This window comes from Alexandromys fortis, unplaced genomic scaffold, assembly GCF_014885135.2.
Source record: "Alexandromys fortis isolate MF-2015 unplaced genomic scaffold, M_Fortis_MF-2015_v1.1 scaffold_4, whole genome shotgun sequence".
Taxonomy (NCBI): domain Eukaryota; kingdom Metazoa; phylum Chordata; class Mammalia; order Rodentia; family Cricetidae; genus Alexandromys; species Alexandromys fortis.
In genome coordinates this window covers 16,203,978-16,222,802 of record NW_026067944.1, presented here as the reverse complement: position 1 = coordinate 16,222,802, position 18,825 = coordinate 16,203,978, and positions in this window count along the sequence as shown.

Genomic DNA, 18,825 nt, shown 5'->3' with positions numbered 1-18,825 from the left:
GAAAAGCATTGAACGGAGGAGACTAGATTCAGGGATCTCTTTCTGAAGGCAAAAAGGGAGGATATGTTATATAAATGATGAGAGAAAGGGTGGATTGTTAAGTCTACTTTTCAACAACCACTAGTCTCAAATATTTTGCATTAGTATGGATTTTTGTATATTGATAAAAATTTAAGATTATATTTGCTACAATATACTATATTTGTGATTCAATTCTGGTTTACAATATGCTCTATATTCTGATCCTGATAAACATNGTTTTAGGTATTGTACCTATGAACTTCATTCAGAAATGTAATGCAATGTTCTAATCTTTAAAAGCAATTTAAGATAATAAAGAATTACAAGTTAATAGTCACCTACAACAAACATACTCATGTTAAATATATTTTCAAGGCCAATCAGAGACATATTTTAAATAGATGAATGGTCTTTAAGCACTTCACAGACCCATACAATATAGCATTTTAATGTTTTAATAATATAGGGATTTTCTTGACAGACATATCTGCTCCTGGCAGCACCAATCCACTTCATAAAAGGGTGATGATCATCAAAGAACTTCCATGTAGAATTTCCTTTTATTGTAGCCAAGTTAGCCACTGGGAAAGAAACTACCTATGCCTTGACTGCTATCAGTATGTTGTTCAAATTAAACAAGTAGGACACAAAGGAATGTGACTGCTGAGCTTTGCCAGGACAGGGTAGGAAGTCCTTCAAAAGTCCTGATTCACAAAAAAAGTATGTCAGAAATTCTAGGTCTGTAGGCTAAAGATAAACGAACGATTGGTGTAGAGAAATCTTGTGTGACTGTTCAGACAACCAGCAGCCTCTGTCATTTCTATCGTTTTGGAGGCTGCTTGCTCTACACTTCCTGTTTACTCAGGTAATATTATACCCTTCTAGGGTCTTTGATGGGGGTTGAAGACTAGATAGTCATAGTTTTGCAGTTTTTCTAGTTGCCAAATTAAAAAAAAATTAAATAAGACATGTAAAGTTTATAAGGTTAAAAAATATAAAAGGTTAAGTTGTTTATTAAAAAATGTTTTTAGATTTTAAAAAGATAGTTTTAGGTTGGTAATACGAGTTATGATAAAAAGTGTCTTAGATATAAAACTTTAAACTTATCAAAATAAAATAATAGATTTTTTCTTAGTTGCCAAATGCAAATGGACTGGACATTGTAAATGTAATTCTTACCTGGAAATTTTTCTTATTATATACAGTTTTACTCTATTAGAGTTAAAACCTTTTCCTTTTTATTTAGACCAAAGGGGGAAAATGTTTTGAGATATTTGATTATACTATATAAAGATATGTCTCTGTGATTGTTTTAATAAACAGCTAAAGAAGCCAATAGCTAGGCAGGAGGTACAGGCAGACTTCTACACAGACTTCTGGAAAGAAGGAAGGGTGACTCACCAGCTGGACATAGTGGAAGCAGGACATGTAGGAGGAGAGGTAAAAGCACGTGATAGCACATAGATTAATAGAAATTAATAGAAATCCTGGCTGGAATACTCTGCCATGTTCTGTTTGGACTCCTCCGGATGCCTTTTCCTGTTCTCTTCACACATATCTAGAGAAGAAACCTCTTCTCAATCATCTTCATTTTTCTTCAGAACCCCTTTCTTCTTTTCTTGTGAGCTTTTCTCTTCATTCAATTTTATGTCTTTGCTCTTCAGGTCCTCTTTTCTTTTGTTCTATTTCCCTACCTAGAGTATGTCCTAGAAGTATAAAAAAAACTCAAGGTTTCATTGCTTTCAAGCATTTTTAATTTATTCAAGTGATATTGCACTAATTTTGTTTTAGTAATTTAATTTAATTTTGTTTTAGTAGCATGTTTGTAAGAGGTGTCTTGAGACCTTGATTGTTTCTAGCTCATCTTTTTTTCCTACTTCAAAATGTTCTATAATAAATGCCATCACACTTTACCTGTCCCTTGTCTGGATGATGAACAAGTGAGCTGTTCAGTAGTATTCCACAGCTCCACACTTTCACAAATAATGTTGTGATAAGCTTGCATTGTTCCTTTAGTGGCCGGTACAAGATTGCCTTGGACTCTGAACAAGGAAATAGCTTATTTATTTGCCTGTCTCTGTTATCTTCCCAAAGAATCAGCTCTGCTCTGTTGGTTTCTCCCTTCACCCCTTGGTTCTTATTTACTTTTCATTACCATTTTCTATTTGATTTATAGTGCTTCTTTTTCTGTTAACACCCTCCCCCACTTTTTCCCTCAGTATTGTCACATTTACTCTAGTCTTCCTTTTCTAGGTCCTTGGATTAAGTTCAACTCATTATTTTTAATCAGTTAAGCTTTTTGATAAATATATACAAACTATAATGTTCCCATTAAACATTGATTCAGTAGTATTCCAAAGACTTGATGTATAGTAGTAAGAGTTTCAACTTCCCCTGAACCTTCTTCTTTTTTATGTTTAGCCAACAGGTTGGTGATTGCACACCTGTTAAAATTTTTCAGATGCCTTGGAGTTCTAAGGTATTTCCATATGCCTGATGGTAAAGATCAACTGTTCAATAAAATGGAAGGAGCTAAAAACAAGCTGTTGCTGCCCTGAACTTACTCACATGGAAAAGAATCTCCCAGAGGGTGAGGCTTCACGCAGGATGAGACCTTACTCCCTCTGTAGATAGACCTGATCTGAAATGGGGCTGAAGATAAGATTTGAGAAGCCACTTAACTATCTCCAGTTCCACCACAAAGTTTCTGATGTGCCAGTCTCTGCTGCTGATAGATCTGGAATTCACCACCAACAGTCAACTGCAGTTTCTTGGTTTGTTTTCCTATTGTGAGCACTCTTATTCTCTTGTGACAGTTCACTGTGATGAAGATTAGCGACTAGACAAAGGATTATAATATGACATGAATAGGTCTGTGTTTTCCAAGGGTGGGTGTGTTACAGCAATTTTGGCCAATCTACCGTGCAATCACATTTTACTCATGCTGTAGTTTGGATATGGTTTGAGTGTTACCTCCAATGTGCATGTCCTACAAGCTTTGTTCCAGTATGACAGTATTTAAGAGGTAGAGTCTAGTGGAGGTGATGACATCACAGAGGCATTTACAGAAAGGAGTGAGGAAGACCTGTAGTTGATTCTTGTGAGAATTTTTGGGATACAGGGTCTCATTTTGTAGCTCAATTGACCTAGAACTTGCTTTGTAGATCAGATTGAACTTGCGACCCCAGAGATCTGTCTGTCTTTGCTTCCCAAGTGCTAGGACTAAAGAAAGGCATATGCCCCAGTGCCTGGGAATGAGTTCTTTTATTGTTTGTTTGTTTGTTTTTTTGTTTTTTCCCTGAGACAGGGTTTCTCCATGTAACAGCCCTGACCTGCCTCTGCCTCCTAGAGTACTGGGATTAAAGGTTTGCGCCACTATGCCTGGCTCGAGAATGAGTTCTTGTGGATACTTTAGTTGGACTCCGAATCTCCTAGTCTCCTGTCTTACCACATAATCACTTTCATATGTATTCAAATCAGTGTAATGCCATCTGTCTATAGAGAGACTTACTCTGGTATTAATACTAGAGAAGATTCAATTTTGTACTTTTAGTCCTCACACTATGAGCCATAATGATAAGGAATAGGAAGTCTAGAGCTTAGGGGATTCAGTGGATGACACAGCCAGAGAAAACAGGGCAAGGAAAAACACATAGTGGTAATTGCTAATATGAAACATTGAAAGCCTTTAGCCTGAGGAGTTTTATTTCTCAGGAAGCTGTGTAGCATAGGTGGGGCTTACTGAGACCTCTCCAGAGGAACTATCCATGGAAGAAGCCCTTAATCAATGAGGGATAAATGCCCTTGCCTACTACAAATCTTAGCCATTCTCTGTAGCTCCCAAAGGGCCTCAGGAGAATTAATCCCATATTCTCAAGTGATAACTTGCTCACTGTTACAGTTTGATAGGAATTGCCCCCCTAAAGCCTCATGTGTTGAAAGCTTGATGCCAGTTGGTAGATCCAAGTACTGAGTGGTAACTGACCTAATCAGTGGATTACCTTAATGAGAGATTTATGACATGATGGCATACTTAGGAGGAGGTGGGGCCAAGATGGAGGAAGTAGGTCACAGAAAGCATTCCCTTAGAGCAGCTTTGTCTTCTGCCTAGACTCCTCTCTGTCTTTGCTTCCCAGCTGCCATGAAATGAGCAGGTCTGTTGCACGGTGACGCTCTGCCTTTTTAAGTGCAAAGCAACTGGAGACGGAAACCCTTTAAATAATGAGCACATTATTATCCCCTGTTGTAGGGAGCCGTTAGTTTGTTTCCCTGCCGCCTGGCAGGTCAGACCTGAAATAATCACACAGAAACCATATTATTTAAATCACTGCTTGTCCCATTAGCTCTAGATACTTATTGGCTAGCTTTTATATTATATCTTAATTTAACACATTTCTAGTAATCTGTGTATCCCCACATGGCTGGGGCTTACCGGGTAAAGTTCTGCCATCTGTCTCTGGTGGGGCTGTATGGATTCTCTCTGACTCCACCCTCTTTTGCCCAGCATTCAGCCTAGCTCTCCCCACCTAACTAAGTTCTACCTTGCTATAGGCTAAACCAGTTTATTAACCAATGGCATTCACAACATACAGAAGGCATCCCACATCCGTCCCTCTCTAAGTTGGTGATGGAAGGTATTTTCTACAGTTACTAACTAACCTATTAATGTGCCCCGAGTCTGCTTTGTTCCTTTCCACGTCTCACTTCTGCATTCCTCTGCAGATGTTCTTGGAATCATCAATACATTAAAACATCTACATTCAAATTCTAGGTTCAGGTTGTGATTCTAGGAAAACCCAGCCTAACACTAAGTGAGTATGTTCCCTTTAAAGAAGATCCTTATCCCAGACCTCGTTCCACTCATTTCTAGCTGGGCTGGCATTATAATTCAACTACTTCAGAATCCTTATTGTCCCTATTTCCACTTTTCAGTACCCTTCCACTTTTGATATTGTTTCCATGAAATGGTAAATGCTATTACTTATTCCATTCGCTTCTTCATGGAGTGCATCTGAACAACAACAACAAAATGAAATAAAAGGAGGAGGTCATGACTACTCCTGAAGTATGGAGAAGGTTTTTTTTTTTTTTTTTTGTAAACATAAGGGAGAAGGCAAAGGGAAGAGGGCAGGTTAAACATGGCCAGCAGATTATACTGGAACATGAGAGGAGAAAATGATAGAGAAACAAGAGAGGAGCTGCTGATCAAGAGAAATGGCCAGGGCCAGAGACTGTCATGGCAAAAATGGCTGAGTTATATAGGGATCTTCCTGGAGGAAGGGAAGTGGAAGTTCCAGCCCCAGATGGAGAGGTTTAGAGTAGGGGGCAGGATGAAAAGTGCTGGGAAGAGCCAACGGTACTGAGTGAAGCTGGAAGAGCTGACTAATGCTTACTTTCATGTGTTAATAGACACCTCAGCCATTTGTTTTAACAGTGTTCAAATAAGAGTGATATGTGATTAAACTTCTCCGACTTCATATTGTGAAAGCAAAAGTTACATTTTCAGTTTTAATTACTATGCCTAAGACATCCATGAAACAAAAATGTTCCTGATCGGCAGGCCCCTTGTCCAAGGACAGATGGCACCTGAAATGCTGAAGACTATTGTTTATAGGAGATAATAAGTCACATATTTTTCACTCTCCTAAACCGGTTTACTTGACACATCTGCACCAGATGTGCTTGATTACATGTGTGCAGGAGGTTCATAAGCAGGAAATACATCAGGATATACTCTTGCCCCTAATTGGACCTGATGGGAAATGCAATGAATTATGGGTTTTCATTCTTAAGCTCTTGCCATACTTGATTCTGGAATATTTTCCAGGAGCCTGAATATGGACCTGGTCAGAGCCCATCCATCTGGCAAGTAGTTAATTAAAGCTTGCTTCAAATTTGTCTTTAAACTGTGGTAGAGGTCTTATTCTCAGTTGGTGGGATCATCGATATGATTGAGAACATTTAAATAGTTAACTGGATGTAAAATTCTATTCCAAACTTTCTTCAGTGCTTTAAAGTGTCACGAGCCATTTCCCCCCTAAAGATCATTACAGGAACCATCACCCTGGGGAGTCTGCAGAGAACCCCACACCCATAATTATGCCTTCTGGCGGTCAGCACCACAATTGCCATGGGTTCCATGATATCCATGCCATCCAAGATACCCCCACTTCCCCTCTCTGTCAGGTCTCGTGGGACCGCCCCTTCCCACCCTTCCCGGCTGCGCGATGCCTCACCCGTCTCTCTTCCTTCAACAGATTCCAGAAATCTCCCCCCCTAACCGTTCCACCCTCAGACCTCCCTCTCGTTCTCCGCCGCGCAGACATTTCCCCAGATCTAGGACTCTTTCCCGCCGGCGCAGCTTCCGCTCCGCCTCAGCTCCCACCCCTACCTACCTCACCAAACTCTGCCTCTCAACTGCTTATTTAGAGGTGTTTTTCTCATTCCTAAGTTTTACCAACCTGCCCAGTCCCACTCTTGGGGAGAGATCTTCTAACCAAGTTGGGAGCCTTCATTTCTTTCGCGACCCCAACTCATTTCATTCCAGATTCGTCGGTGACGCAGCTGCTGCTTCTCCTGGCCCCGCGATCTTCTGATACTAACATGCCTTTTCCTCTTCCAGCCTCCCAAGTTAACACCCACTACGGTTTTCTCTCATCATAACTGTCTAACCTCTTAACCTACAAAGTCCTACAAACCCTACCCCCTTCTTGAGTCCTACCTACACCAGCTTTTTCATCCCAATGAAAAAGCCCTACTTCATTTTGTTTTTCCAAAAGACACCAGGCTTAGCCCCTCCTACCCCATCTGCCACCTAATCCTCCTGCATTAATGCACCTTTCCTTTTCCAAAATTCTAAATAACCATTCAGCTGTCATTACAGATCATCAAATACGAAGCCAAGGGCTCCAGCGGTAAGCAGATTTTTTAACAAAATCACTTGACATAATAGGTCAGTCCACCTAAGCAGGTAAAACACAAGCGGATCAGTAACGGAATAAGTATCATTTATTTTTTTTTCTTTTCTCTTCTTCTTCCTTTCATTTCTAGGACTCCTCCCCCACCCCCAAGTTTCCCCTCTAACCTTCCAAACCTTCCAGATCTCAAACCTTCCAGATCTCTTCTCCCTAATTTCTTTCTCCACTAATGCGATTTTTGCCTTCCAGCATCCTAACCAGCTACTCAGAAGAAAAAACCGGACGGAGGTGACTTCTTCAATCAGCCAGCCCAGAACGCCAGCGGACCATCCGGACACTCCCTGGACCCCTCGACGCCCAAAGTCAGCAGGAAGCAGTCATGAGAGACCGGGCTACGCCCCCATTCCCTACCCCTTAAGACCCCCCCCAATTTAATTTTTTTTAATAAACCAAAAAGGTTGGGATGTTATTCCTTGGAATCTACAGCTCCCAGACTCCTCCTGGAGTACGAACACCTTGGCGCGCTGGCGTGCCCAGGTGCGGGTCATTCCTCCCAGATAACCTTGCGCTTCCCGTTAAAAGGCGAGCTTCCACGAGGTCTCGCTCTCTCTCACCTCTCTCTCACCCCCCTCTGGCCCCTTGTGTGTCTCGCACACCCCATCCCTTATCGTGTTTCCCTCTCCCCATTAAAGTGCACCCACATGGGAGCCCCACATGGGAGCCCGTGTCTCATCTCTTCCTTTTGCGCGTGATCCCGTGCCCTGCCCACCAAGTCCTCATCCAGGGCCTATATAAGCAGCAACCATGATCCTAATAAACGGAGGCTTTGACAAATCTGCTTGGCCTCCTTCTTCTGTCCTAGCTCATTCCCTTCCAGGTAGCGCCCCTCCGAGACCCTGGAATAACTGATTGCAGGGTGGGTTACAAACCCCTAGACTGAGTAACCCACCCAACGCAATCGACATTAAAGGAATGTGACTCTTTTGTCAAGCAAACAGACACACAAGAACTTCAAATAAGCAAGATTGTCTTGGTGGCAGGTTTTCCCGAGACATTTTTTGCATTTAACTTATTTAATTAATTAATTTGTTTGTTTTATTTTATTTTTATTGAGCTCTACATTTTTCTCTGCTCCCCTCTCTGCCTTTCCCCTCCCCTTTAACTGTCCCCCAAGGTCCCCATGCTTCCAATTGACTCAGGAGATCTTGTCTTTTTCTACTTCCCATGTACATTAGATCTATGTATGTCTCTCTCAGTGTCCTCGTTGTTTAAGTTCTCTGGGATTGTGACTTGTAGGCTGGTTTTCTTTGTTTTATGTTTAAAAACCACTTATGAGTGAGTACATGTGAGTACTACACAGCAGAAAAACGTAACGACATCTTGAATTTTGCAGGAAGATATATGGAGCTAGAAAGTATCATTTTGAGTGAGGTAACCCAGACACTGAGACATTTTTCGAAGCCTGTGAGAGGTCTGTTTTGTACCACATGTGCTATTAGAGGCACTTGTATATATTATGTCTCTGATAACCAACACTGTTTCTGAATCTGTAAGGAATTTAGAGTCTTGATTGTAAGTACTCTAGACTTACCCTACTAAGACAAAGATTGTAAATTTCTAAAATAAATTAGAACAGAAGAGACTTCAGTGGAGTTCTGTGTAATGAGGCTAATTGTCGTTAGCTCAGACATACCCACAGATGTCAATTATGCTGGGATACTGTGCAAGCCTTCTACGGATGGATAAGTATCGAATATTTCTAAATACATACACAGTTACTAAATTTTCAAATTAATCTTACTCTTGTTGGTTGTGTTTTGGTAAAACTTTATAACCACATATTGACACGTTTTGAACTTTTATAATTGTCTATTAATGTCCTTCAGAAATGCCACTCCAGAGGAAGGAACCTGCACATATTTTTGAGATGCCAAGACATTACTCACAGGACCAGCAGAATGGACACAGTCCATTTTTTGTTTAGGCACAACAGACCCAGGAGCCACTCCTTCTGTACCTCTTCCTTGCTTAAAATTGGACCTAAAGGGTTTATTGGTACGAACTTCTTGTTACTTCTTTCTTACCTGCACAACGTGGGATCATATCAGACCAGGCAGGACTGGTGGTGTGCTGCAAATGCAGGAAAGTAGAGAACAAGACACCAGATGGTTAATCGTGAGGTCCTCAGAGTATAACTTTCATAGACAAAGAGAAAGTGATCAGAACTTAACTGAAGTCACTCAGGGCATGTTTGCACTTTTCTATAATCGTAGTACTAGGTAAGCAGCAATGAAATGCTAGCTCTGAGGCCCATCTAGGCTTCATGCTGACGCCCTGTCTCAGCACAACAAGAAGGAATCACTTGGGCCAGCCCTTCTGGGAATGATGAACTGAGAGGGATTCTGCTTCTGATCTCAGCAAGCAAAGGCATACCTTAAGATTTAAGTGTTAGAGTGGCCCTGGGAATAAACCTGCCTGCCTGGCAGGAATGACTAAATAAATATACATATTTGTTTTTTTTGAGACAGGGTTTCTCTGTGTTGTCCTGGCTGCCATGGAACTTATTCTGTAGACCAGGCTGGCCTCGAATTCACAGAGATGCCTCTGCCTCCTGAGTGCTGGAATTAAAGGCCTGTGCAATCATTGCCAGGCCAAGAAATGACTACGTTCTAAATAGACATTTAAGCTTCCGCCTTAGCTATCAGACTGTTTGTTGAAAGAATGGACTCCAATGAATTAGAATTTCTTCAGGAAGCTCCTGCTAGGAGCGGAAATGGCTAAAGCCCTGGGGGGAAGGGGGGTATCAAGCAAAAAAAAAACAAAAAAAACAAAAAAAAACCTACTTTCCGAAAAAATTTTTAGAAGAGTCAGGTGATCTTGCAACTGGAGACTGACCTTGAAAGAGAGTTAGAATCCTTCCAGTTGCGGGCTACCAGGTTGCTGCACTGTCTGTAGTTTTGTATATCTTTTATATCTCTTGCTTTCTATTTAAATTCTACCCATACAGGACCCCTGGTAATGACCTTGATCTTGGGGAGTTGTTGGATATCTATCATTCTTCCCAAAGTGGCCACATGAATAAATCTCCTTTTTCTGCTTCTTTCTTACACACACACACACACAGACACACACACCAAGGTCAGTCAGGTCTACAAAGCAACAAAGGTCTACAAGGGACAACCAGGACTACACAGAAAAACCCTGTCTGGAAAACTTCAAAAACAACAATAATTCTTGCTCCTCTGTGAATAGTCATGATGTTTCTCCCTACAGTATTTCCTCCTTGTACATAGGTTTCACATTAATCACAGTATCACATTGTTCGTACGACATACTGATAAAATAATCTTCTTTATATTTGACAATCAAAAACTTTGTTATGGTGGGGCTGTAGTGCCTTGGTAGGGTGTTTGCGTAGAATGTGAAAATCCCTGAGGTCAATCTATGGCAAGTCTCCCCCTTCCCCAGTCTCAGTGAGATGGTTTATTACAGAGAAAGAATGCTTCAAGGGCTACTTGTCATTGGAATGGCAAAAATAGGACACTACTTAGGTGTTTTCTCAAGAGAGAGCTTCCCATTCATCAGCAACTTAGTGAGCAGACCACCCCGAAGTCTCTTTGGTTAGTTCCCAAAAGAAACCGACTACAACACAATATTAGCCAATGAAGCTCAGGAGTACTAGACAGAGCATGTGTGCCTCTTTGAATAGAAACTCCTTTGAGAAACTCGACTTCTTCATTGTGATGGCAGCATTCCCAGTGCTCTACCCTGTATAGACCTTCCCTTCCACAACCTTTCCTCCTTCCTCCCCTTCTCAGCAAGGAAGGTGTTGGCCTATTTGCTATCTTTGCCTACTGTCCCTGCTCCTCTACCTCTAATGTACGGCGACGTGCTCGGATTTCTGATTCCGTCATGATGCTTGCTTCTGGGAGGACTGAGGCTGAGAGAATAAGCGCGTGTACTCTGTTAATTATTTAAGTGCAAAACCCAGCCCAGAAGACTGACTGTTCCATGCTGTAGGTGTTGGGCTTCTGTCATCTAGCATCCTTCATTTTACTCGAAAACTCATCAGAGTTTGCAGTGAAATAAATTTTGGGCTCATGTGTGTGTGTGTGTAAACAAACACATTATGAACACAAGTATTATATACATATTACACACATATGAATATATATTTATCACAGTAGATAATTAGTAAGATACAGGTGTTCCCAATTAATGCTTTAGCTTCAAGAAATCTGCAAGTGATTCTGATTCCTAGAAAATGAATATTTCCCATCCTCTGCATTTTATGCTTTCAAAACACCTGAAGCTTAACTCAGACCCAAGTAATTCAGAGTATGTTTCCAGACTCTAATATCAAGTTCATAAAGACGATTGAGGAATATTTATTTTTTAAAGGTTCATTTTTTTCACTCTTATTTTTATTTTTGTGTGTGATTGTGGGTGAATGTATACTCTGTGTGTGTGTGTGTGTGTGTGTGTGTGTGTGTGTATGTTTTCTGCTGAAGCCAGAAGAGGGTATTGTATCCCCTGAAGCTGGAGTTATAGGAGATTGTATGCCTCCCCAAAGCCCATGGTGCTGAGAGCAGAGTTGGCTCCTATGGTAGAGCAGCAAGTTCTCTTAACCAATCAGCCCTTTCTCCAGCCCTCCATTATAATATCCATGGTATGCTGATATGAACAGTGATGTTTACACTCAGTGGTAAGCACTAAATACTTGGCCCTCTGTTCTTACTTAAAATAGACTACTGTGAGGATATTTTTCTGAACTCATACTGCGTTTTTTTTTTCTTAACAAAACCCACAGAATTAGGAGGCTTGCATAACAGCTGCATTCTGCAACTGTAACTGAAGCTCCACCTGCACTCACACCGGGCTCTGAGTATGCACACAGCAATCATTTTGAGGCTTTTCTTATAAGAAAAATATCCTTCATTGTCTGTTTCTGGTGTGCGTATGCTTGTGTGAGTATGCGTGTGTTTTCAAGTGTGTGTACATGTGTATGTATATGCACGTATTTGTGTGTGCATGCATGTGTGAGTGAGTATGGTGGGAGAGCAATTTCTGGAAATGTATTAGAAGTTTCTTGACTACAATTCAGTATCATCGATGTTAATGTACAATTTAGCACTCAATAATTGTTAGAAATTAGTGCATGGTTCTTAAGACAACCTGTTAAAAGTTGAAAATATGAGCAAACATGAGTACATTTCAAACAGTTAAAATTCAATATTAATTTTTACTAATAAATGAATCTCCTGGGATCTATAGATTATTACCCTTATAATTTCAGACTAAATGTCTTCCTCTTCTTTCTCTTCCTCTTCTTTCTTCTTCTCCTCTTCCTCTCTTTTCTTCTCCTCTTTATCCTTTTTCTCTTCTTCCTGCTGCCCCCACTTCCTCCTTCATTTTTCTCTTCTTCTGGAACAACCCTTAATGTTGAACATTGAAATGTTGAACACAACTCTTAATGAAGGAAATGGTCTTTCCATCTTCAATGACCAATATGTTAGATGAGTCTAGATCTTCTAAGTTTTCCAAAACTGATCATTTGTAGTCCTAGTTTCATTTCTCTGGGTTGGTGAACTAACTCAAATGTGATGAAATTTCTCTTCACTATATTTGTAACTCTCTTCAGTGCCTTGCTTACTCCTCTCCCCAAGTGAGAAAGACCAACATTATATCAGTGTTCTAAGAGTAGTTTGGGAAGGGTGATAGCAAACATGCTGACTTATGAGCTCAGTCTTTTAAAAAAAGATTTATTTATTTTGAGACAGTGTTTGCTTACATGTATATACATACGTGATATGCATTGCTGGTGCCTGCGGATTCCCTGGGAACTGGAGTTACAGAGGGTTGTTACTTACGATGTGGACCCTGGGAACTGAATCCATGTCCTCTTAACCTCTGAACTAACTCTTCAGACCTACCAAAATCCTTTCAGGTTCACTGTGACACTGAGTAAAGGACTAATAGATCATCTCTATCTTTTTTTTTTAAGGGGTAGTGTTTTCAGTTTGTAGAAGTGTCTGTACTATTGTCTCAGTATAGTCCTCTAATGAGATAGAATTGGTTCCTAGTTATCCTCCACAATGTTTTAGAAATATGGTAGGCTGAAAACTAAAGAGCAAGGAAGAGATAGAGGAAAAATGGCATACTGTACTAAATAGGTTTCTGTTGCTGTGCTAAACACCATGACCAAAAGAGACTCCAGAAGGAAAGGGGTTTGTTTGGGTTACATTGCCGTGTCACACACTGAAGGAAGCCAAGGAAGGATTCCAGAGGCAGAAACCAAGGCCAGAGACCATGGAGAAATGCTAGGCTACCTTTCTTAAACATCCCAGGACTCCCTCCCTAAAGATGATGGTACCACTCACAGTGGGTTGGGCCCTCGTATGACAACTGAAAATCAAGAAAATGCCCCCAAAGACGTGTTCACAGGCAGTCTGATGGAGACAATTCTTCATTTAGGATTCTCTCTTCCCAAGTGCTTTAGCCTGTGTCAAGTTTATAAAAACAGTAATATTGAATAAATATTAAATAAAATATTAATATTAAGGAGTAAAGAAGTTTACAGAAGATGAAAACGAAAATAGATAAAAGAGAGAAAAGGCGTTGCATTGAAGGGAAATAGGATATAGAAGGGCAGCAAAGTCAGCATTTAGAGGAAGCTGAAAGACGTTTATAAAGTTCTTATCACTTCAGCTGAGTTCAAGATAAAAACAAAAGTTGATCAGGATTTTGGAAACTTAATTGACTGGATCATTAAGTTTAGGAATTTATTTCACCATTTGAAATGAAGTTGGAGAGGAAGGTAGGACTATCCTATATACCTTACTGAAACTGTAGATGCCTCACAGGCAATGGAAGCCAATAAAGGTCATAGGCAAGAGAAAGATTGGGCTCACTTTCAAGTTTAAAAGGTAACTTCAATAACTGTTATGGAGGAAAGACTTCATTTAGATGAAGCCAAATGCAGAAAGAGCAAATAAGAAAAGTTGAGATCTTCTTTAAACTTGAGAGATAATAGGGAATAAAGAAAAGGGAGTGGGTAAGGGGCTATTAGCAAGAAAAAGCTAGCTTGTGTGTTTGAATGGCTTTCAGTAATAACTAAAAAATAACACGTTAGTAGGACCCCACCGCAATTAGTGCCACTGTCATAACAGCGGTGGGACTGCTGTCCTTTTGTCTATGCAGAGTATAACTTGTTCTCCACGTGGGAGTCATATGTTGTCAGTCTACAGTGGTAGACAGAGCTGTGGACAGGGACGAAAACTTCATTTCTTCTTTTACCATCTGTTTTAGTATTTATGATTATACAAACACCACAAATTGATTTGTTTTTATCATTTTGTCCTGTAGGTTTTGTGGGATTTCTTGTGGATTATTTACTCAATGTCTAATTAAGAAATAGAAATTTAAACCATGTTCCTTTTATTTATTCCTTTACTGCCTATTGACATTGACTAGAAAGTTTCCTGTGGTCAGTAGAAGTTCTAATCCTTTATCTTTAGTATTGTATTTTATTTCCTGATCCTACATGGTTGGCATTCATCTTTAAGCATGGTGCTAACTGTAGGTTTTTCATAAATCTCTATATTTAGCTGAAGCTGTCCCATCTCCATAGGTTTTTATTTTGGATCTAGAATGAGTCTTAGATTTTGTTAAATGTTTTTTTCCCATATCTATTGAGATAATACAGCTTTTCTCTTTAGTTTGATCAATATGGTTATTGATTTACATTTCAATGTTTAATAAGCCTGATATATACCTGGGATAGGCTATATGTAAAAAATAAGATACACATTCAGAACAAAATAATTTTTGGCTTCTTTGAGTTTGTTTGACTCTTGAATTATTTAGAAGCCTACCACTTAGTTTCTAAATGCCTGGGCATCTTTGAAATATTTTTAATTTTTAAAAATTTTAGTAAATAATAATTTTCAATAATAAATTTTAATTTATTTTTTTTTTACCATGATCAGTAAATTCACTAGTTTTAGCATTACATTTGGATCAATGGAGACTCAATTACTCTTTGGTGTATGGCAAGGTATTCCTGCATAGCTGCGAATTGTTCTAGTGTTGAAGGTCAAGTCCTGTATCTGTAGATCAAACTGGTCATGCAGTTCTGACCTGTATCATGTGTCAGCAGCTTGAAACAGAAAAACTGCATGCTTCATGGGTCCCAGCACCTCTGTCATAATTCCGATACTCCTAGAAGCATTTATTGAGATTTTATTCTCTTACACATCAGTTAAACTCTGTTGTAGGGGTGGTTCACATTTGATGTGTTTGGTCTTGTCTTCTTTCAAGTAAAAGCTGGTTCATGTACTGCCAGTTTCCCCCTGAGCTCTTCTGTGGCAGCGCGAAGGCACTCATAGATGGCACCTAAGTGAGCCTGCTTCTCTCTGCTTCAATGAAATATTTACAAAGACAGGTGGGGAATGGAGAGGGATAGATTGAGCTTTCTGCCTGTAGATGGCTGGCCCTGCTCCACTTCCTTATGATTTCCCATCTACCTGTTCATCAGTGACTGCGAGAGCAGCAATGACACTGGCATATTTGAGTGTGCTCAGGAATCTGTCTTTCTACGAATTTTGTTTCATGTATTTGAAAGCTTTCTTATTAGTCACATAGAAAATATGTTTACTAAATACCATTCTTTATGTAGATTTCTTTGCTTGGAAGCCTGGTTGGTTTATTAGAGTGACCACCTCAACTTCCTTTTGGTGGCAAGTGACAGACAGCATGGTAGTTGTCTGTATTAGTCACTTCCCTTGGTGCGATGAGCAAATAGCTGACAAGAGGCAACTTCAAGGATGAAAGACTTACTTGGTGCTACAGTTTAGGGGCACATTTTGTCATGGCAGGGGAGGTAGGACAAGGAGAGTAGGAATGGTAGGTGGCTGGGCACAGTGAGTGTTTAAGCAGAGGAAGGACAGGGCATTAAGGTCAAGTTATCAAGCCTCAGGTTGTGTTGTCCCTGACTCGCTTCCTTCAGCAAGGCTCCAGTTCCCAAAACAGTGACACCAACTGGGGACAGTTTGTGCCTTCATTCTCAAACCACATGTTTCTGTTCTTGCCTTTATTTTATTTTTTTCTCTTTGAGACAGTGTTGTAGAATATCAGCTTAAGATGTGTGGTACATTTGTTTATGCTGTGGAATATTTGTTTCATGGTGCCAAAATGTTTTTGCATTCTTTTTTTTTTTCTGCATTTTTGTAAAGCTGTGTTACTTTGCCTGTCTAAAACATTTGCTTAGTCTTATAAAGAGCTGAATGGACAATAGCTAGATAGGAGAGAAGGATAGGTAGGGCCACAGGGCAGGGAGAATAAAAAGAAGGAAAAATCTAGGCTCAGAAAAAAAAAAGAGAGGAGCAAGAAACAAGAGAAAGAGAAAGTGAGGAGTATGGCAGCGGCCAGTTGTCCAGCCACTCAGCTAGCCCCAGAGTAAGAAGGAAAGAAAAATATGAAGAATAAAGAAAGGTTAAAAAAAACCCTCAAAGACAAAACATAGTTAAAGAGAGAAGGGATGGGGGGCTGGAGAGATGGCTCAGAGGTTAAGAGCACTGACTGCTTTTCCAGAGGTCCTGCTCTTCCAGAGGTCACAGCCATCTATAATGAGATCTGGTGCCCTCTTCTGGCATGTAAGCATACATGGAAGGAATGTTGTATACATAATAAATAAATAAATCTTAAAAAAAGAGTTTTTTTTTTTTTTTTTTTTTTTTTTTTTTTTTTTTTAAAGAGAGAGATGGGATAATTTAAGTTGGAAAAGCTGGTTACAAACAAGCCAAGCTAAGACTGGTCATTTGTAAGCAAGACTAAGTTTCTGTGTATTTATTTAAAAGCTGGGTGGTGGGCCCCTCAAAGAGTAAAAGGAAAATCAGCTGCAATACAAGGTATCACTATGTAGCTTTGGCTAGCCTGGAGCTGGCAGTGTAGACCAGGCTGTCCTCATATCATGGAAACTCATCTTCCCCTGCTTCCCAACTACAGGGATTAAAGCTGTGAGCCACCCATGCCTGGCTATCCTTTCCTTTTTTGTTTATTTGTATTTTTATATTTAAAGTTCTTTTTATCATTGACAACATAGATTTGAGTCTTGATTTTTTATTTATTTTATTTTTAAAGATGGTTTATATTTGTAGGCTGTTCAGGACAGCTGTCCTGGAACTCTCTCTGTAGATGAGGCTGTCCTTGAATTCAGAGGTCCCTGCCTCTGGATCCTAGTGCTGGGATTAAAGGTATGCACCACTATCCCCTGGCAGGTCTTATATGTTTAAATATGTCTTTAACCTCATTTTAATAATAATTTTGTTCAGCATAGAATGTTGATTTTTTGTTGCTTTAAAGCTTTAAGATTCTTGCTCTTTTGTCTTCTAGCTTGTCTTATTCCTGCCGTTTGATGTGGGATTCCTCTCTGTATGCTGTGAGTATGTTTTATTACCATTGGTTAATAAAGATGCTGCTTTTGCCTAAGGCAGGACGTATATAACAAGGCAAGAAATCCAAGTAGAGATAGAATATGAAAAAAGGTGGAGTCAGGCAGACGCCACATAGCAACCAAAGAAGAAAGATACTGGAAACTTACCGGTAGGCCACAGCCTCATGATGATACATAGATAATTAGAAATGGGTTAATTTAAGATGTAAGAGATAGTTAGAAATATGTGTGAGCCACCAGCCAAACAGTGTTGTAATTAATATATTTTTTTATTGATTTTATTGAGCTACACAATTTTCTCTGCTCCCCTCCCTTCCTCTCTGCTCCCCTTCAGCCCTCTCCCATGGTCCCCACGGTCCCAATTTACTCAGGAGATCTTGTCTTTTTCTACTTCCTATGTAGATTAGATCCATGTCTGTCTCTTTTAAGGTCCTCATTGTTGTCTAGGTTCTCTGGGATTGTGATTATTTTGGCTGGTTTTCTTTGTTTTATGTTTAAAACCCACATATGAGTGAGTGCATATCATAATTGTCTTTCTGGGTCTGGGTTACCTCACTCAAAATGATGTTTCCTAGCTCCATCCATTTGCCTGCAAGTTTCAAGATGTCATTATTTTTTTCTGCTATGTAGTACTCTATTATGTAATTGTACCACGTTTTCCTTATCCATTCTTTGGTCAAGGGGCATTTAGGTTGTTTCCCGGTTCTGGCTATGACAAACAATGCTGCTGCTATGAACATAGTTGAATACATGTCCTTGTGGTTTGATTGAGCATCCTTTGGGTATATACCCCAAAGTGGTATTGAGGAAGGTTATTTCCTAAATTTCTGAGAAATCACCATACTGGTATTCAAAAGGGCTGTACCAGCTTTCACTCACACCAGCAAAGTGGGAGTGTTTCCTTTTCCCCCACAACTTCTCCAGCATAAGCTGTCATCAGTGTTTTTGATCTTGGCCATTCTTACAGGTGTAAGATGGAATCTCAGAGTTGTTTTGATTTGCATTTCTTTAATGCCTTAGAATGCTGAGCATTTTCTTAAATGTCTTTCAGTCATTAATATAGTTTTTGTGTAATTATTTGGATCTGGGCAGCCTGGAAATGGAAGTTCAGTCTCTGTTGACAGCTGTTGTGAAATTTTCTACCTGTGTAAATACATTTATATATTTATTTGGAGAACAAGTCTCCTTGTATAGCCTGGGTTGGTCCAAAGTTATCCATAGACCAAGCTGGTGTTCATATTGTCACAGGCATGTGTTACCATATCCAGATATTATTGTGTCTTTTTTGTCTGCTCACTTTAAGATTGCCCTGGCCAGGATCATTTTGTGATGTGCCTTGGCCTGGTTTTTGTTCTGTTTCTTATGTTTGACTTTGCTGAGCATTCTAGATCTTGGGCTGTACAGTCTATATATAGTTTGGGGGAAAAATCAGCA